Source organism: Glycine soja, chromosome 14, assembly GCF_004193775.1.
Source record: "Glycine soja cultivar W05 chromosome 14, ASM419377v2, whole genome shotgun sequence".
In the NCBI taxonomy this organism is placed as follows: domain Eukaryota; kingdom Viridiplantae; phylum Streptophyta; class Magnoliopsida; order Fabales; family Fabaceae; genus Glycine; species Glycine soja.
In genome coordinates, this window is record NC_041015.1 from 42105447 (window position 1) to 42126536 (window position 21090).

The 21090-nt window shown below is 39.2% G+C and overlaps 1 non-coding gene across 1 annotated transcript; it reads left to right on the forward strand.

Annotated features, from left to right (window-relative positions):
• Positions 1-4380: 4380 nt before the first annotated feature.
• LOC114385612 lies at positions 4381-4487 on the forward strand. The gene has a single exon (XR_003660977.1). It is a non-coding gene; the product is annotated as a small nucleolar RNA R71 (small nucleolar RNA).
• Positions 4488-21090: the final 16603 nt, after the last annotated feature.

Consider the following 21090-nt stretch of genomic DNA (forward strand, 5'->3'; position numbering starts at 1 on the left):
TAAAATTCGCTTGATTTCCCGGTTAGAAATTTCTGCCTGTCCATTGGTCTGGGGGTGGTATGGTGTGGATACCCTGTGTACCACCCCGTAATTTTTAAGCAGGGCATGCATTGTCCTGTTGCAAAAATGGGTTCCTTGATCACTAACAATTGCTTTAGGTACTCCAAACCTGTAAAACATATTAGACCTGACAAAGTCTGCAACAACTTTAGCATCATTAGTTCTAGTGGGCTTGGCTTCCACCCATTTTGAAACATAGTCAACTGCAAGGAGAATGTAAACATAACCAAAAGAGACAGGAAAAGGGCCCATGAAATCTATACCCCAAACATCAAACACCTCACATAATAGCATAGGTTGCTGAGGCATTTGTTGTCGCCATGTAAGTGTATTTCCTACTCTCTGACACTGCTCACAAGTGCTGCAGATCTTCCACGCATCTTTAAAGATGATGGGCCAATAAAAACCACAATCAAGCACTTTGCGAGCTGTCCTTTGAACACCTAGATGACCTCCCGGTGCGGAAGAATGACAGGACTGCAGGACTGAGTCAGTCTCATGATCTGGAATGCATCGTCTAATTACCTGATCACTGCACAATTTCCACAAGTAGGGGTCATCCCAAATAAAATGCTTAGCATCACTTTTAATTTTATCTTTTTGGGCCTTAGATGCTAAGGGAGGAAAAACAGAGGCAACTAAATAATTGACAATGTTAGCAAACTAGGGAGTAGAAAGAGAGTCAGAAATACTATACAGTATATACAAATGATCATCCGGGAAATCATCCCGAATAGGTGAATCTGCATCAGATACACGTTCGATCCGACTCAAATGATCAGCAACTAGATTTTGTGCTCCGCTCCTATCACGGATCTCCAAGTCAAACTCTTGGAGCCAGAGCATCCATCGGATCAACCTAGGCTTAGAATCAGCCTTCTTCAACAAGTACTTTAGAGCTGCATGGTCAGTATAAACAATAATGCGAGTACCAAGCAAATAAGATCGAAATTTTTCAAGAGCAAAAACTATGGCTAGAAGCTCTTTCTCAGTAGTAGTATAATTCGCTTGGGCAGCATCTAAAGTCCTAGAAGCATAATATATCACCCTGGGCAATTTATCAATTTTCTGAGCAAGGACAGCCCCCAATGCATAATTTGATGCATCACACATAAGCTCAAAAGGGGCTGTCCAATCGGGTGCCTGGATGATGGGGGTGGTAGTCAACGCTCTTTTGAGGTAATCAAAAGCCTCTTTGCATCTGTCATTAAAGTCAAACTCCACCTCCTTTTGCAACAAGTTGGACAGTGGAAGGGCTACTTTGCTAAAATCCCTTATAAAGCGCCTGTAGAATCCTGCATGACCAAGAAAAGATCGCACCTCTCGCACACAAGAGGGGTAAGGCAATTGTGAAATAACAGAAATTTTTGCAGGATCTACTTCAATACCCTTATTGGAAATAATGTGGCCTAAAACTATACCTTGCTCAACCATAAAATGACATTTTTCAAAATTTAGAACAAGGTTAGTTTCAATGCATCTATTCAAAACTTTTTCCAAACTATTCAAACAACCATCAAAAGAGGATCCATATACAGTGAAATCATCCATAAACACCTCTATGCAATTTTCTAAAAAATCACTGAAAATACTAATCATGCACCGCTGGAAGGTACCAGGGGCATTGCACAGGCCGAAAGGCATCCTCCTATAAGCAAAAGTGCCGAAGGGGCAGGTGAATGTGGTCTTTTCCTGATCCTCAGGAGCAATAGTAATTTGCATATAACCAGAAAAACCATCAAGGAAACAATAGTGGGATTTACCTGCCAGGCATTCAAGCATCTGGTCAATGAATGGCAGGGGAAAATGGTCCTTTTTGGTAACCTGGTTCAGCCTCTTATAGTCAATGCAGACTCTCCAACTGTTCTGCACCCGAGTAGGAATTAGCTCCTCCTTCACATTTCTGATCACTGTGAGGCCGGTCTTCTTCGGGACTACCTGGACGGGACTCACCCATTGGCTGTCGGAGATAGGATAAATGATTCCAGCTTGCAAAAGCTTGGTTATCTCCTTCTTCACTACATCAAGAATCACCGGGTTGAGTCTTCTCTGTGGCTGTCTTACTGGTTTAGCTCCATCCTCTAAATTTATTCGATGCATACATGTGGATGGGCTAATACCAGGAATGTCTGCCAGGGTCCAGCCTATAGCCTTCTTATGCTTCTTGAGAACTGTCAACAACTTCTCCTCTTGCTCATCAGCAAGGGAGGCAGATATAATCACTGGAAAACTCTTGCTATCATCCAAGTAAGCGTATTTTAAATTTAATGGCAGAGGCTTCAATTCTGGTGTGGTCGGCTGGACAGTGGTAGAAGGAGATGGTTTCTCAGCCTTTACCTCATAAAGAAAGTCAGAGATATGTGTACTTCCTGAAACATGGTTAGTCCTATCTGACTCTATAAAATCAATCTCGAGAGGTAAAACACCACCACCAGACATGCAATCAATATCACTCTCAGATTCACTCTCAGCATCAAATTCAGACATATGATCAAGTACAATTTCAGACTCAATGCATGAAGAGTGAGAGGCATGCAGATTAGAATAAAGATCAGTCATGTATTCATCAACGACATGGTCAATTATTTCAGCACGAAATACAGAAAGATCTTCAGATGGGTATTTCATAGCATCTAGAATATTAAAATGAACAGTTATATCACCAAACTCCATAGACAGTGTGCCTGCATAAACATCTATCTTAGTTCTAGCAGTTTTCATAAAGGGTCTGCCTAGAATGATGGGAACTGATCCTTGAGAAAATCCATCTTCCATATTCAAGATATAAAAATCAACAGGGAAAATCAGTTCACCAACTCTAACTAAGACATCTTCTATGAAACCAACAGGATAGGCAACACTTCTATTAGCTAAATGAATTACCACATCAGTTGACTGCAAGGGACCTAGAGATAGAGAATTAAAAATCGACAGAGGCATAACACTAACAGAGGCTCCTAAATCTAGCATGACATTGTCAAACTTACTATTCCCTTTAATACAAGGTATGCTGAATGTACCTGGATCTTTGCATTTTTCAGGAATTTGAGGAATAGATTTACCAATCAATGCGGAGACATTTTTGCCCATGCTAATTCGTTCACTTCCTTTAAGCTTCTTTCTCTGCACAGCTCCTTCAAGAATTTGGCATATCTTGGAATTTGCTTTATTGCATCCAACAGAGGTATGTTTACCTCTACTTTTCTAAACGTTTCCAAGATCTCTTTCTCTGCCTCTTCCATTTTTTTTGTTGGAAACTGCTCTTAGAGGGAATGGAAGAGGGCGAATGTGCTACTTCTGCAAATCAGAATTACCTGTGGAAGAAGATTCACCTGCACAGAAATTGTTAGGTAAATTTTTGTCATCACCTTTCTCTGGAGTAGAGTGAAGTTTGGCAGGTTCATTTGTAGATGAGGAAGGTGCTACGGGTTGAGGTCCTTGACACTGCTTTCCCGACCTCAATGAAATGGCACTGACATTTTTGGGATTTTGGACAGCTTGAGAAGGCAGCTTGTCAGAATTCTGGGACTGTTGTTGATTCAATTGGGTAGCCAATTGTCCCATCTGATTGGTTAAGCTCTGAATGGAGGCTCTGGTCTCTTGTTGAAACTGCATGTTTTGCATAGTCATTTGCCTCACAAGCTCTTCGAGGGAAGGTTGTGGAGGGGCCTCAACTGTTGGCTGTTTCTGGGGTTGTTGCTATTGTTGGATTGGTGGAGGAATGTATGGTCTGCTTGGGCCAGCAGCATTTTGGAAGGAAGGAGCAGGCTGTTGTTGTTGTTCCTGAGGGCTGGACCATCTGAGGTTAGGGTGATTCCTCCATCCAGGGTTGTATCTGTTGCTGGAGAGGTCATAATTGTTCTGCTGTGGTTGATTTTGCTGCTGAGGTTGAGGAGGTCTATTGTAAATATTTGCAGGATAAGCTTCAGGCTGCTCAATTGCTCCAGGTTGCTGCATGGAAGGACAAAGGTCTGTATGGTGGTCAGCAGAGGAGCACAAACCACAAACCCTTGTGACAGGTACAGATTTCTGATTCAAGGCCAGCTGGGTTACCAAGTTAACCAATGCATCCAGTTTGCCTTCAAGCTTCTTAGTTTAGATGATGCAGATGGGTTTGTAGCTACCTCATGTACTCCTCTAATGACTATGGCGTCATTTCTGGCGCTAAACTGCTGGGAGTTGGAGGCCATCTTCTCAATTAAATTTCTGGCTTCAGCAGGAGTCATGTCTCCAAGGGCTCCACCACTGGCAACATCTATCATACTTCTCTCCATATTACTGAGTCCTTCATAAAAATATTAGAGAAGAAGCTGTTCTGAAATCTGATGGTGGGGGCAACTGGCACATAGTTTCTTAAATCTCTCCCAGTACTCATACAGGCTCTCTCCACTGAGTTGTCTAATACCTGAGATATCCTTCCTGATGGCTGTGGTCCTGGAAGCAGGGAAAATTTTTTCTAAGAATACTCTCTTAAGGTCATCCCAGCTCGTGATGGACCTTGGAGCAAGGTAATACAGCCAGTCCTTTGCCACTCCCTCTAATGAATGAGGAAAAGCCTTCAGAAATATGTGATCCTCTTGGACATCTGGGGGTTTCATGGTGGAGCAGACAATGTGAAATTCTTTCAAATGTTTTTGCGGGTCTTCACCTGCAAGGCCATGAAACTTTGGAAGCAAATGAATCAGTCCAGTTTTAAGAACATATGGGACATCCTCATCAGGGTATTGGATGCACAAGCTTTCGTAGGTGAAATCAGGTGCAGCCATTTCCCTTAGAGTCCTCTCACGGGGTGGAGGTTGTGTCATGTTCTCAGAATGTGCAGAATCAGAATGCTCAAAATTATAATGCTTAAGATCAGGATGTTCAAAATCACCAATAACAGAATGCACAGATTCACCAGTTATGGAATGCTCAGAATGATCAAAAGGTATAAAATGATGCCTAACTAATCTGTGAAATGTCCTATCTATCTCAGGATCAAAGGGTTGTAAGTCAGATGGATTGCCTCTAGTCATACACTACATTCAGCATGCACACAACTAGTTGCCTTGTCATGTAAATAAAGGTGTAGGTTTGAACTACAGCTACCCTCAAATGATATCCAAATGACTTGAAATTTTGTGAGCAACCTTATAAAATGATGAGAAGATAGCACAAAAAATTTCAGACAAAAATTCAAATTCTAACTATGAAAGCTAAAATTGGTAGGTTAAGAAAAATAAGTGAATAAAACTTGAAAAATAAAAAACTTTTGACAGAATCGCTTTTTTTTGGACGATGGAGACCTCAGCCGGCCTATGGCGGGCTACCACGGCGTAGGAAAATTTTTTCTACCCCAAATGCATATATAATAATTGCGATTCTGATAACCGGAGCAAAAGTTATGGTCGTTTGAAGTTTTGACAAACTAAAAATTTGCTAGTTTTTTGGAACTTTCAAATCTGATCAAACTAAAGGCTCTAGCTATTTTTCCCACAAAATATGGGTTAAAAGAAGTTACCACAAAAAAATTCAGCCAAAAATAACAACCCTAGCTACTAAAACAAAAAATCACAAATAATTCAGCATGGGTGGTCGCTAAAATCCGTCGCTAAGGGATTTCTACTACTACTCTAGTTTGCCGCAAGCAGAAATGGTCGCTAAGTCCGTCGCAAAACACTATTCACAGCAAAACACCCAAAATTGAAACAGGGGAAGCGCTTAATGGGAAAACTGAAACAGAACACACATTAAACAAAATACCAGGACACTAAACAACACTAACACACATACTAACACAATACTAACAATTAAACATAAAACACGAAAAGATTAAACACACAACACTAGCTAGCTATTATGAACCTTTGGACACTGCTCCCCGGCAACGGCGCCAAATTTGATCGAGGCCGTACCCGAATCAAATAAACATGAAAATGCAGTAACTAGGAAGTGATCCTAGGTCGTTTCCCAACGAGCAGTGACAAACCAAATGTTCATAATATACTTGCAGTGACAGTAACGATTGGGGGGGGGGTTTGGTTGTTTGGTAATTAAAGAGCAGAACAAATAAACTGGAATATGAAACTACTAATATTAAAAATGGGTTGTTTCCTCTGATTCAAAAGCCATTCTCTTATCCTGGGTTATGGAGAATTCGTCCCTAACAGTCAACCACTTAATCCAACCCTATTTCAATTTACTAAGCGAAAATCAACTTAGGGTTTTCAATACGTGATTAGGCACCACATACACCAGTTAGCCCTTCGTCCATTAAGGATGAATGCAAGTTAGGCTCAGAGGCAATTAATCGAACACAAAGTGTGCACTGATTAATATTCACGAAATTGGGATAACTGGTGAAGGGAAAACTGCTAGGAAACCACATTACAAGCGAAACCTCAAAGAGAGTTGGGCTTCGTCCTCAAAAGGAAACAACACCAGAAAATCTAGCCTTCCATGGATTCAAACAGAAAACGCAAATGAAACATGAAGCAGAAACGTAAATGAACAGAAACGTAAATGAGACAGAAACGTAAATGAAAGTAGAAGAAGAAGCAAGAATGAACTCGTAATTAGAAGCAGAAAACAGAAATTTGCATTAAGAACGAAAACCGTAACAAGGGAACAGAAAAACATGAAAACCTAAAACCAAAGCTCTGAATAATGAAAATAGCATAACAGAATGCCTTGCACGAATCCCAAGGCTGCTATTTAAAAAGAGTCACTCAAAGTCACTGGGCCCTATTACAATACTCTGGCCCAAAACGAAATAAACACTGAACAACATAAAATAAAATTGCGAAATTTCCTAATTAGAAATTAACTAAGGTAAGCGCTGCTTTATTTGCCCTCTTCAAGTCCATAACCAAAATTCGGATTAAGCTCAATGTTTCATTAATTCCGGAAATTAGATTAAAAACATCAAATTAGCTAAATGAGCCCAAATAATAAAACTGCCTGATTAATTGACAATTAAGACCAATCAGTAATTAAAATGGTGCAAAAAGGGTTTAGAAAATAGAAGAAAATGATGGCACATCATCATGTCATACAAGGATTGGCACGAGATGCTCCCCTTTGCATTGCATGGTTATCGAACTTCTGTGTGCACATCTACTGGGGCAACCCCTTTCTCTTTGGTGTACGGGATGGAGGTTGTGCTCTCGTTTAAGGTGGAGGTTCCTTCTTTGAGAATCCTAGCAGAGTCGGGGTTGGAAGAATCAGAATGGGCCCAAGCACGCTTTGATCAGTTGAATCTTATCGAAGGTAAGAGATTGGCCGCCATGAGCCATGGGCGACTATATCAAAGCAGAGTGAAAAATGCTTTTGACAAGAGGGTGCACCTGCGCAAGTTCAGCGAGGAGGACCTTGTTCTAAAGAAAGTGTCACAGGTCCAAAAGGATCATAGAGGGAAATGGGCCCGAACTATGAAGGGTTGTTTGTTGTGAAGAAGGCTTTCTCGGGAGTAGCGTTGCTGCTTATGAATATGGATGATGAAGAGCTGCCTTCGCCTGTAAATTCTGATATCAGCAAGTGGTATTACGCGTAACGCCTGGGGCAATTCGAAGGCTCAATGTTTGGGTTTCCTCAAGGACTCATAAGGATCTCCAAGTCTTAAAATTTTTGTAAACCATAATCGCAACATTAATAAATATGGATTAATGATTTTCATCTCTCCCTCCAGTGTTGTGTCCTTTACATTTTTATACGCTCTCATTTTTGCTCACTCATTCCAGAGCCATTTGACACGTTCAGCAGGGGTGTCGTAAATGTTAAGTAAAATTGAACACGAAAACGCCCGTTTAATTGTTGCATTTAATGTTTGATCATAAACATGCATGTATCTACATCTTATCATCATGGGACCCTGCAAATCGAAAAATGAACGAAGAGTCATTTTGGGTGATGGTCAGCACCACACCAACTTGGGTAAGCCTAGGGGCGAGTGAAAAGGTGATACAAGTATCTTGTAGTATGATTTCACATTTACATGATAACACTTTATTTGTCAAAGCATTAGGGCAGGTACTAATAGGTGCTAAGCCAATGATCAAATCTATCACCACCCAGCGTCCGACTAAAGACGTTAAAGAAGCGCTCCTAGGAGGCAGCCTAGTATCTCTAACTTTGCTATTTAATTTCATGTTTCATACTTGTTTGTTTTCTTGAATTATATCCTGAATTTGCCTAATTTTGTGTGTAATTATAGGGTTTAAGAGAGAAATATATATAATAATAATGAATAACAAAGCTTTGCAAAAAAAAATTAATTTAGCTCGCCTGGCGAGTGGCCAGCTCGCCTAGGCGAGCATAACTGTCGAAAAATGATAAAAGGGAGGGGTAAAATCGAAAGCCCTCACAAGAGCTCACGGGAACCACCATTGGCAGCAACTTCTAGCTTCCTTTTGTGCACCTTTGTTTCATTTTTTCACATTCCTTTCATCTCGCACAAGTAAGTGTCATCTCCATCCAATTTTACTTCTTCCTTGTGGTATTTGGCGCTTTATTTGTTATTTTCTTTGCAATGTTTGTGAAATAAATTGTTTGCAAACCCATGATCAAAAGCTTGGATTGGTGGTTGCAATGGATGGCTCTAGGCCTATCTTTGATTCTATTGTAAATTTGCATGTCATGTTGCCCCTTATCCCTCATTTTTACATCCTTTAACATGTGCCCACCAACTGTTCGATAAAATGACACAATGACCATTCCATGTGCTGTTTTGAAATTTGAATGAGTAATGAGCATTATGCATGTCCAACCATCATTTAAAATGTATGAGCAACTTAGGTGGATAGATTAAATGTCAAAAGCATGAACTAAGCTTGGAAATCTAGACATTGCCTTAAATGCAAATTACATGAGTTACATGAATGTGTAAATTGATTAGGTAGAATTAGTCTAATTGTTGGTTAAAACTTGCTACACCATAAGGGGCACATTGCACCTAGATTGATATAGAGTGTTAATCTCTTTCAAAATAATACGCACCAAGTTGTGATTGGTTTTATTAGTTGCACGATAACACAAGCAATTAGCAAAAAGAAAAAAGAGGAAAAACACCCAAAGTTTGTTGACTTCTTGCTTGATAACTAAATAATGGTTGTGTATTTCATGCAAACAAACTTTTTATGGATGTGTCGTTGCAGGAAATGCCTCCAAAGAAGCTTCTCACTAAAAGGGCAAGGAAGGACGCCATAGGGGAGGGATCCAACGCAGCCCCACAAGCAGAAATTGAATTTGACGGACACCGTTTCTGAAGTGAGGAGCACCAGCGCTGCTTCGAAGCAATCAAGGGTTGGTCTTTCCTCAAAGAGAGACGGGTCCAACTAAGAGGGGGGGGGGGAATACACATAATTCTAGGAGGAGGTTGCCAAGAGGCAATGGACTCAACTGACAGAGCCCATGGCTAAGTACGACCCAGAAATAGTCATGGAGTTCTATGCAAATGTCTGGCCCACCGAGGAAGGAGTCATGGATAAGCGCTCCTGGGTGCAGGACCAATGGGTCCCCTATGATGAGGATGCCATCAACTAGTTCCTGGGGCATTCGTTGGTCTTAGAGGAGGGGCAACGTTGTGAGTTCAGTGAGAGAAGAAGCCAAGTCTCAGGATTTGATGAGGAGGCCATAGGCCAGCTACAGTGCTCCCCAGGATAGGACTTTGCGCGAAGCGTGACGAGAAGGCGGGTGCGGATCATGTGCATTAGCATGACCACGCTGACACAAATCTGGATGACGCTTCTCCTCAGCAACATCCTTCCCAGCGATCATAATTTTGATCTCCCGCTGCCTAAATGCCAGCTGGTCTCTGCTATTCTGACCCAGGTTAGTGTTCATGTGTCCCAACTAATCTCGGATGCCATTTACCATTTTGCAGGTATCACGCCTCCAATACACTCAGTGGACCCAGAAAAGTCCAACAAAGCACTGGGATTTCCAGCCTTGATCACAAGTCTCTGGCAGTTCTATGGGGTGCCGGTTACGCCCACAAAGCTCATTCGGCCTCCCATTAATAGATCGTCCATTGAGAAGTATTGCATGCCAAGGCAGGCACAAGAGCCGAGGCAGGACCAGCAGCACCCGGCCGCAGATGCACCCCTACCATCTCTACAGCAACCACCATCTCTAGAGTCCATCTCAACTCACATGCAAAGGATGGAGCTCTACATGCAGCATTTGGCTAACCAGCAAGTGGCCAACCATAGGAGTCAAGTGCAGTTGAATGACAGTTTCTACCAGTATACCCTGCTCCAGCAGCGCTAGGACCCCAGCCCTTACCCATGGCCTACTCCAGGGCAGTTCAGGGCCACTGTAGCATGGCTTGGAGACATGCCTAATTTTCAAGCAGGGGCAAGTCCCGCAGAGGCCCCAGGAGGTGAAGACAGAGCTGAGGAAGACAGTGACATGGCAGATGTCATGGATTTCTTCCTTGGAGGAGACTGAGCCTCGACCGGGACCTTATAAATCTGTGAACTTGTCTTTATGTTATTTATCGCTTTAAGTATTTTGTTATGTTATTTCGTTGTGATGATTTGTTTGAAACGAAAAAAAAACTAAGCCAAAAATTATGCATGGTTTCTTTTCTTCGCGTACCCTTTGTTCCTTTGATAAATGTAGTCTCAGATTACAACTTTTCCTGTGTTTCAAATTTTTCCTAAAAAAACTAACATGCTTTTTAAGAGAAACAATCACCGGTTTTCTTTGGAAAGTTTGCGAATCAAAACACAAAAGGTTTTTTTTAAAAAAAAAATGTGTACCTAAAGGGTGAAAACGATGAAAGACTTTCCAGAATGCCAAAATGGACTCGGATGTTTTGTATGACTTGATAAAAGAGCAATCGTTGAAACACTGATTTGGCCTGAATGTGGAAACGAACCCTAAGCCTTAGTGTTTGTGTGACCACAAATTTTACATATTTGAGTGTCCGCATAGGTATGTTTTGCGATTGATTTTGCATGAATTTCTAATTATCATAGTATGCAATTCATAGGGATGATTTGGGCATTCCTTTCTTTCCAAGCCATTGGCCAAATAGTTGTTCCAATATACATTCTTTTTTGCCATTTGCAATCCTTTTGAGCCAAACATTGATTTTACCAGAACCCTAACCTAGGATGGAATTTTCCAACCTTACCCTGGGATAAGAAAGAATGGGCATCTTCCAAAGGGGATTTCTATCATCTTTTGGTTAGTGATGTCCATCAAAACAAAAAGCAAAAAACATACAAAGAACAAAAACCACAAAGAAAAGAAAAAAAAAGAAAAAAAGAAAAAAAGAAAAAGGAAAAAAGAGAATTAATCAATCAAAGATAGAAAAGATTAAAGGAAAATAGAAAAGGGAAACAAGTTCTTTGGACCAAACAATGTCTGAACCATGTCCAGAGTTTTCGAAAGGACTAAAAAGGAGAGGAACAATAGTAACTTGGTTAACACATGAGGGGATAGGAAGTGATCGCCCGTTTAAGTTACTAACCAAACCTTTGGGCCTGCTCTCCTATTCCACACAAAACAAAAGGGGAGAGAAAGGGAAAAGGCCAAAACAACCAAAATCAATTTCCTACAAAGTCCGACCTTGGAAGGTCCTATCGACCCAGGATGATTATGCATATTATCTTTGATTTGATGGGAAATGACTTGCAAAATCAATTTATGACATATCTATGATTTGGAATTGAGACGAAAACACTTGCCTATACACCTTATGTGGTTTTCCTCCATTCGGTTGGACTCAGTGTTTCTTCTAATGTTCTTTTAGAAGTGGAATGTAAATGTCTTAAATCTCATTTTCAGTTATAAGAAATTCTATTTGTATGCTTTCATTTTCCATTAGTCGCATTGTTTTTGAAAAAAAAATGTGTGTTCTTTTGATCAGTTTCGGGGTTTGTTTCTTTACTAAGCGTGTTCGCATTTTAGTGAGACATTTCAAGACTTCAATGTCTTCTTTATATTTCAAGACTTCAATTTCTTCTTTATATTTCAAGACTTCAATGTCTTTTATCTTTACATTTCAAGACTTCAATGTCTTCTTTACATTTCAAGACTTCAATGTCTTTTGTCTTTACATTTTAAGACTTCAATGTCTTCTTTACATTTCAAGACTTCAATGTCTTTTGTCTTTACATTTCAAGACTTAAATGTCTTTTGTCTTTACATTTCAAGACTTCAATGTCTTATGTCTTTACATTTCAAGACTTCATTGTCTTTTGTCTTTACATTTCAAGACTTCAATGTCTTCTTTACATTTCAAGACTTGAATGTCTTCTGTCTTTACATTTCAAGACTTGAATGTCTTCTGTCTTTATATTTCAAGACTTCAATGTCTTATGTCTTTACATTTCAAGACTTCAATGTCTTATGTCTTTACATTTCAAGACTTCAATGTCTCTCATTTTGGTGCGCCATACTACAACGTCTTTTGTTTAGTACTTTTGATACTTCATCCGTTTATTCTTTTTACAGGTTTCACTTCTTTGGTTTTCTCCAGTTGTCGGTCGGATAGCAAGATCGCTCAAATGAAATTAGTGTCCTTATCTTTACTTACCTTTTCATTTTCAATAAAAGATAAGTAAAGAGGGGCAACTGTCAGACCCTAATTTTGTCTGGGGACTACCATTCATGGATGTTTTGATTCTCGCTAGCCGAAATGAGTTGTTCGACACTAGTTATCGCGCGAGACGAAAGATCATTCGACGTTTTGGTCAAGGATGTGGAAAATACCCAAAGGGAGGGGCAAAAGGGTCATTCCAGGCAATTTTCTGGACCTTGGCTCGCCCAGGCCAGCCTTTAGCTCTCCTGGGTCCCCAAATGGCTTAGGGGTGAAGTAACCAGCTCGCCTAGGCGAGCAAGGTTACTTTAGAGTGAAGCATTAGCTCGCCTAGTGTTCCGCTTCCGGCAAATGCACCGGATCACGCAAGTAATATAAAACAGTAAGAACCGAGTATCAAACTCTCGAGGAACTTGTGTTACCTGGTAAAGCTATTTCAGTGAATAGGTGTCTAGTGTGAAAAAAGACGTATTTATATGAACATATGTGTAAACTAACTATTAAAAAAGGAAAAAAACACGTGAGAAATGATGCGTAAAAACAAGTAGACAACATGTTGGTCTTCCTAATAGGTGCCTGATGCTAGAAGGATATTCTTTACTTAACAATGCTTATGCGTTCTATGGTGTCTCCTGAATTGCTAAACCCTGATTCCTCATGATAGTCTAGCCTAATCTTGATCAAGCATCATCTGCAGATTCCTCTTGTTGGACTAAACTCGGCCAGTACCACATTAAGACAAACATACAACAACTAGGTTACCGTACCCCGATTCCTCGTGAAAATATGACAAACTAGCCCTGTCCTATCAAGTTCTAAGAATCAGACCAGTTTCCACTGTTGAATGATCCTAAAAACACATGCATCTATGTGATCAAGGCAAAAGCATGGTAGAATGAAATTTTGATAGCACAGTGAACACACAAAACATCATTAAATAGATAAAAAGATATTTACATCAAATACCTACAAGGAAGATCCAACAGAGGATTTAGCTTTCCATAACTGGGAAGCTTCCTTTACAACGAAGAGAAGAGAAAGATGAAAGATTGCAGAAATACAAGTAGTGGGGATGTCTCCTCCACCTCTAGGACCTCACAATCACTCACAAACTCATCTCAAGCTCTAAGGACGGCTTCCTCTTCAAGCTCTGGTCTCTGCAGATCTTCACACAACAAAATCTCTCAAACTCTCTGGAACTTGGACCTTTCTCTCTCTAGAATCTCTCACATGCAGAAGATCCTTGAGAAAATGGCCAAACTCCCTCTCTAAATCTGATTTCAGGCTTAAATAGGTGGCTTTGTTCGTGCTCGTGCGCTTAGCGCAACTTTGATACGCTTAGCGCACATTAGTGAATATCGACTTAGCGCATGCTTTTCTCGCTCAGTGAATGGACTTAAGCGGTGCGCTTAGCGGGATGACCCTTCGCTCAACGAACATGCATACCTCATCCTTCTTCCAGATTCTTCCTCGCGCTTAGCCGAGAAATGTTTCGCTCAGCGGATGGCTTGCTAAACCAGCAGATTGGCTTAGTGAGCGTGTGAAAATCAGCACTTCACCAACTTGCCTAATTAACCTGAAATTGAGAGAAAATGATTATTAAACACACAAAACAGAATTACTAAGTATTTATTACCTATCTTTAACTAAAAGAACTTATAACACTACAAAATAACCATAAATTGGAGGAGTTTGATACAATTTACACAAGTTTTATACACAAAAGTTAGTCATATTGACCGACTAAAACCTGAGTGAGCTCCAAGTCCACCAAGTGCCCTCATGTCCTATAAATAGGCGTGAAAGAGGCTGAGGAAGGGGTTGGACCTTCAGTATTAAGAGAAATTGGAGAGAAATAAGAGAGAAGAGAAAATGAGGTTGAGGCACTACCGAATTGCAACCGTAATTGACTTCTACATTGTTCTTCGTTTGGTGTTCTTCTTTCATCATCCGGTTAGTATTTGTTTTAAGGATTTGGATACGGTCTATGCACCCTTAGGGGTCCTCTTTGTTGCTTTGCGCATCTTCATCTCATTCTTCTATCATCAGTAATCTATTTTCTTCTTGTAAAGTAAATTTCAACCGATCATTTGTGTCGTAAATCATCTTTTTAAAGAGATTGGAAGTTAATGAACCAAACCAAGATAGAATCAACATATAACTGAATTTTTTTCTCCATTAAAGTCACCCGAGATCGTTCAAGGTTCAACGCCTTAACAGCCTCTTTTTGCTTGTTATTTAAAATGAATCTTTCAAAAGCCTAAAATCAACTCTACACATGACTTTCTCACTTTAAAGAACTACATAGGTCTGAATTCCTCATCGCACCTGAGGATACATAGGAGCAAGGGCAACACCCTTGTCGACCCCAAAAAGTAAAAAAATATGAAAAGGGAAAATAAATAATTTTGAAGTCACGTTGCGCACACTCAATTAAAGGCTATCATCCCCTGTGGCTGGCCTGCGGGGTGCTAATACCTTCTCCGTGCATAAACAACTCCCGAACCCTTACTTGTGAAATTCGCAGACCTTCATCTTTTTGGTTTTTCTAACATTTTCCTCGAATAAACATTGGTGGCGACTCCCGCGCATTTTCCTTTTTTGGAAGACGCACTTTTCCATCTCGCCTCGCCCTCCCGCTGAAGGGTAAGTCGCAATAGACACTGTCCTTGTCGGCTACAAGTGCCCATTTTGACGTCAAATCAGACTTGAACTGTCTTCACCGCTCCCCCAAGGTCTAAAGCATTTTATTTTTCGTCCTCCAATAAGATGCTTCAGGGATATCAAATTCAGCCTGGCAAATGAAAATTACATTTTATTGTTAGTAAATTACAATTTTATTGTTAATCGACAACATGCAACATTTAAGTAAAATACGTGAATATTCTCCCATATCAAATCCTTCTAGGCAGCAGGGACTTGTTTCCAATTCTTGTATGTCACATCCACCTTATCGCAAGCGACGATCTCCAAATATGTTCTTAACTTTTTCTGTGGGGATCGTCTGCTTTCCTAATTACAGGATCCACACGAACCAGGGGTCTCTCTGCCCCAACTGGTCTAGTAGCCAATGATCTCAGCCGGGTTGCTTTTATTGTCCTCTTCATGATAGAAGGTGAATGTGATGTTGAATCAGTAGGAGGAGGAGGGGAGCTGGGTGGTATAGCCATTTTCCTATTAAGAAAAAACTAATTTTAAAAATGATCATAAAACTAATTTATGTTATGTAACTGAATAAATTGAAATGAAGTACATATAAAAAAATTATATTAGACGATGTTAATTAATTCTCCTTCGTCATGATCATTATGATTTGCATGAATGTCATCAGCTTCTTCTTTTCCGACGATGTTAGGAGAGATTTGTGTGGACAAAGGACTAACATAAGTATCAATGAGTGAATCATCATCCTCAAGATTAACACCAATTGTTTTCTCGTGTAGAATCACTGGCCACCTTTCATCATAAGGGTCTTGAACATAAAATACATGTTTAAATTGTTCTGCCATGATGAAAGGGTCATTCTAGTAAGCGAGTTACCTAAGATCTACCAACGTAAATCCTACATCATTGGTCCGTACACCGATATTGTTGTCAACCCACTTACATTTGAAAACACAGACATCGAATTTGACATAATTAAGCTCCCAAATTTCTTCAACTAAACCAAAGTAAGGGATGAAAGCTACACAGGGATTGTCATCATGTACACTAGCGAAGTGTTGAGATTCAACCCTTAAGGTAACCCCACTGTTTTGCATTGTACTTTTCTCGTCTTGTGCATTTGTATAGAAGGAATACTTGTTTATATCGTATCCTTGCTGAGTTATAACATTTATTTTAGGCCCATCTACTAGCTTTCTTAACGTTTCAGAAGCATTATCGTCACCAAAGATTGTATCTTTAAACCAATTTAGGAAAGTCTTGTTATACTCTTTCAACACCCTGTTCTTTGACATTTTTGAATTACTTTCCTTCACTAAACCTTCATGGCAAAGTATGTATGGCAAAACTTTTTTATTGTTATTCAATACATACAAATGAGCTAGCTGTAAATCTTCTACACTTGGAGTGATAACATGCAGTCCTCTTGAACCCTTACCTCTCACTCTTTCGTCATGTCGAGACTCAGGAAGCTCAACAGGTTTTTCCTTTTCAATGTACTCTGAACAAAATTCAATAGCTTATTCTGCAATTTACCTTTCCACAATAGATGCTTCCGGACGGTATAGATTCTTTGTATACCCTTTTAAGATCTTCATGTGAATGTATATCATACGGGTTTTGATGATGCCAAAAGTTTACTTGATGAGCACGGATTGAATCAAGTCAAAGAACAAGTTCAAGAAAATCTAAGATAAAGACTTAGTAAATTTGTTAAAAGAATCTCAATTTGATTGCTATAGTTTGGCCTCAAAATATTTTACTGTCAAAATTCTTTTATTAAAATTAAATCAGTTCAGAAATCTCTTTTTAAACTGGTAATCGATTACCAGGCTCATGTAATCGATTACCAGTGAAGAGATTTCAGAAAAACTATTGAAAAGTCACAACTCTTCAAAGATATGACTGTGTAATCAATTACCAGTTAAAAAGTTTCAAAAAATCTTTTGAAAAGACACATCTCTTCAAACTGTTTTGAACAGACACAATGGGCCTATATATATCTGTGTGTGTGTGTGTGTGTGTGTGAGGGATCCCAAGGTGAGTTCAAAGATTGTAAAGGATTTACAAGGATAGTGGAAAATCTCAAGTGGGTTACTTGAGGACTGGACGTAGGCACGGGAGGTGGCCGAACTAGTATAAATCGAGTTTGCAATTCTCTCTTCCCTTATCTCGTTTATTTTTATTGCAATTTACTTTGTCTTGCACATTTAAAGAACATTGTTAAATTGATTGTTATTTCTTCTTCTACATTCTAAATCTATCACATATCATTTAAAAGGGAATTAAAACTTGTTAGTCAAAAAAATTTTAAGACTTAATTGACCCCTCCCTCTTAAACTATTGAGGCCACTTGTTCAACACTTCATGTATCGCTCAACACTTTGTTAGGCAAAATGTCTCGTATGGCCATGACTAACAATTGTTGCATCAAGACATGGGAATCGTGAGACTTTAAGCCTACCAACTTAAGATCTTTCAACTTCACAAGACTCTTAATATTTGAAGAGTATCCTTATGGGACTTTGACATGGTGCAGACACTGACAAAAACTTATCTTCTCCTTTCTAGACAAAGTATGACCAGCTGGAGGCAAGTATATTTTTTTACCATCAAACCTTGGATGTAACTGGGCTCGTATACCCATCTCAGCTAGAACTTGACGAGTATTCAAACCATCTTTCGTCTAGCCTTGAATGTTAAGGAGCATCCTAGTCACACTATCATAGACATTTTTCTCTACATGCATAACATCAATACAAATGTCTAACATCTAGATCGGACCAATACAGAAGATCAAACAAAATCGACTTTTTCTTCCATATGCAAGTGTTACTTTTTTTTTCCTTCTTTTGGGTCTTTCCAAATATAGTATTCAAGTGTTGAACCCACTGAAAGACCTGGTGACCAGTTAATGGTATCGGGGCACTTTCATGCTCTTGACTTCCATTAAATGCTTTTTTCAATCGCCGGTAAGGGTGATAAGTTTTTAGAAAATGTCGATGCCTAGTGTATATTGTTTTTCTACCATGTTTTAGTTGTATATAGCTTGTGTCTTCTTCACAGATGGGGCATGCATGATGGGCCTTAACAATGTACCCGCTCAAATTCCCATATGTTGGAAAGTCATTAATGGTACACAGAAGCATTGCACGCAAATCAAATGTCTCATTTTGAAACCCATCAAACACTAAAACCCCCTCGTCCCACAACTTTGTCAAGTCTTCAATTAATGGACTGAGATAAACATCGATGTCATTTCCTGGCTGTCTTGGGCTCGATATCATCATAGACAACATCATGTATTTTCGCTTCATGCACAACCAAGGAGGCAAGTTGTAAATTACTAGCAAAACTGGCCACGAACTGTGTTGAGTGCTTAAACTGCCATATGGATTCATTCTATAGTGGCAAGTCCAAACCTAAGATTTCTTGCCTCTTTATCGAAATCCAGATACAAACAATCAATCTTCTTCCACTAGGAGGAATCAACCAGATGACAGAGCATTATCGTAGTTTCTCTCATTTTCATTCCATGTAAGGTCTTTTGCATCATCTCCATTTGCAAACAGACGCTTAAACGTTGGAATGATCAAAAGATACCACAACACCTTCGCTGGGGGGGTCCTTCTTTGAGTTTTCGTCACTACTACACTCATCATCATCCTTCACTTTGTATCGTGATACCCTACACCTAGGGCATTTGTGCATTTCTTCAAACTCATATTTGTATAGTATGCAATCATTAGGGCAAGCATGAATCTTCTGATACTCCATACCCATTGGACACAGTATCTTCTTGGCCTGAAAATAACTTTTTGGCAACGTATTTTTCTCTGGAAGCATATCGTACACTACTTGAAGTAGTGAGCTAAAGCTTTTGTCACTCCACCCATATTTGGCCTTCACATTAACCAGACTTAACACCGCTGACAACAACGTCAAGGAATTATTGCAACCCGGATACAAAGGATTCTTTGAATCAGTTTGCAATGTATCATACATAGGGGCATGTGCTTGCTGAAAAGACTCTTGTTGAAGATCATGAATCATATCCTCTAAGCGATCTCTCATTTCTACATCAAACGGTTTAGATTGGGACCCCCTCTACATGTTTGCCAATTCACCATGCCATATCCATGTTGTATAATTCTTCTTAATCACATCACACAACAGATGCTCCCGTATGTCGTCGAGTAATTGTTGTTTCCCATTCAAACAATTTATACAAGGACAAAAAAATTTTCCGTCCCCATCCGATCAACTTCTTTCCGAAGTAAATTGCAAGAATTGTTCCACGCCTTCCTCATACGCAAAGCTCATGCGACTTTCATTCATCCAACTTCGATCCATCTAAATAATAACTCTATGATACTCACAAAGTTATTCGATGCATGAAAATCTCACTTTTTCATTAAAGGTGTGGCCCTATCCCATTCATGAAAACATTTTTTTATGATAGATTCATACGTCAAGGTTAAGTCTTTTTTGTTAAATTTGATGAAATTTTGACAGCATTTCGTATTGATCTCCAAGTACACGACATGAAAGCGGTGAGATTAATTCTCCGACAATCAAGTATGCACTCAGAGAATAATTAGAAATGCATTGTACTGAAATTTCATCAAATTCAACAAAATAATCTTAAACTTAACACATGAATCTACCATAAAAATATGACTATTCTCAAATTGTCCAAATGGACAATTCAAGATTCAATACAACGATTAATGCAAACTGTCCCCAAGAATCATTGTATTCAATCTCAAACGGGAATCTAAGGTTCACTCATGATGAACATAACTTGTATAGCATATATCAATTCTCATTAATCCCAGTGAATAGGTAATAAAAACATTGGTAACAAACAACAACATCAAAAGTTTACAAAAAACATTTGTACATGTGATGATGAGCAGCACGGTCCAAAAACAAAGCAACAATCCAATAAAGAGCTCAATCACCTCCTACATTAATCATCATTCCCAAAAACATTATTGTTATTATTATCATTATTTGTGGCTACTGGTGCAAGCTAACAAATATGATTTCCATTTCCAACACAAGCAAGAGGGATTGGGGAGGGTTGACTTGTAAATTATTTTTAACCCCACCTAAGAGAAGAGGTAGAAGGGTTGACTTGTAAATTAATTTCATAAATAATTCAGAATATGCCATATGAGACTAAATGAGATTTTGATTAGTAATGATGGGTACCAATCTTTCTCATGTTTTCAATGTATTCTTGGAGAGGTACACGTTGACCAAGACCACTTGGATGTGGAAGAAGATAATCATTACCACCAAAGTACACAATTACCAATTCTGGTTGCTCAGTGGCGTTCTAAGTTAAAAAAGATGACAGGGCAAAAGGGTGATTCCTTGTTTGTCAGTCTGAGCAAGAATCAGATTCAACATGATTTGCAAACAAGAATCTTAAATAAACAAATAAAAAAGCTAGAAGTTTTGATAATTAACTAAGTACTTCATTTTAGTACTTTGCAGATTGTAAAATTTAGAATAATCTTCCTAATATGTCAAAGTTCATTTCAGACGAGTTGAGGATATCATGTGCAAAGATTCTTCAAACCACTCCTTAGCTACAAGGCTATAACCTACTCACTTTCCAACTCTTTTCCAAGGTGCCATTTGTTTCTCAATGACAATGAACACAAATAGAATAACCAATAATTGTCATTCACAATGAAAGGACATAAGATTCCAGAGATCAAATCTAATTCTAGAAAAATGATCTAGACAACTCAACACAAAAAAAACACAATACATTGAAATTATATAAGAAATTCCATACTTGACTTTGCAGTAATCAAGAGTAACAT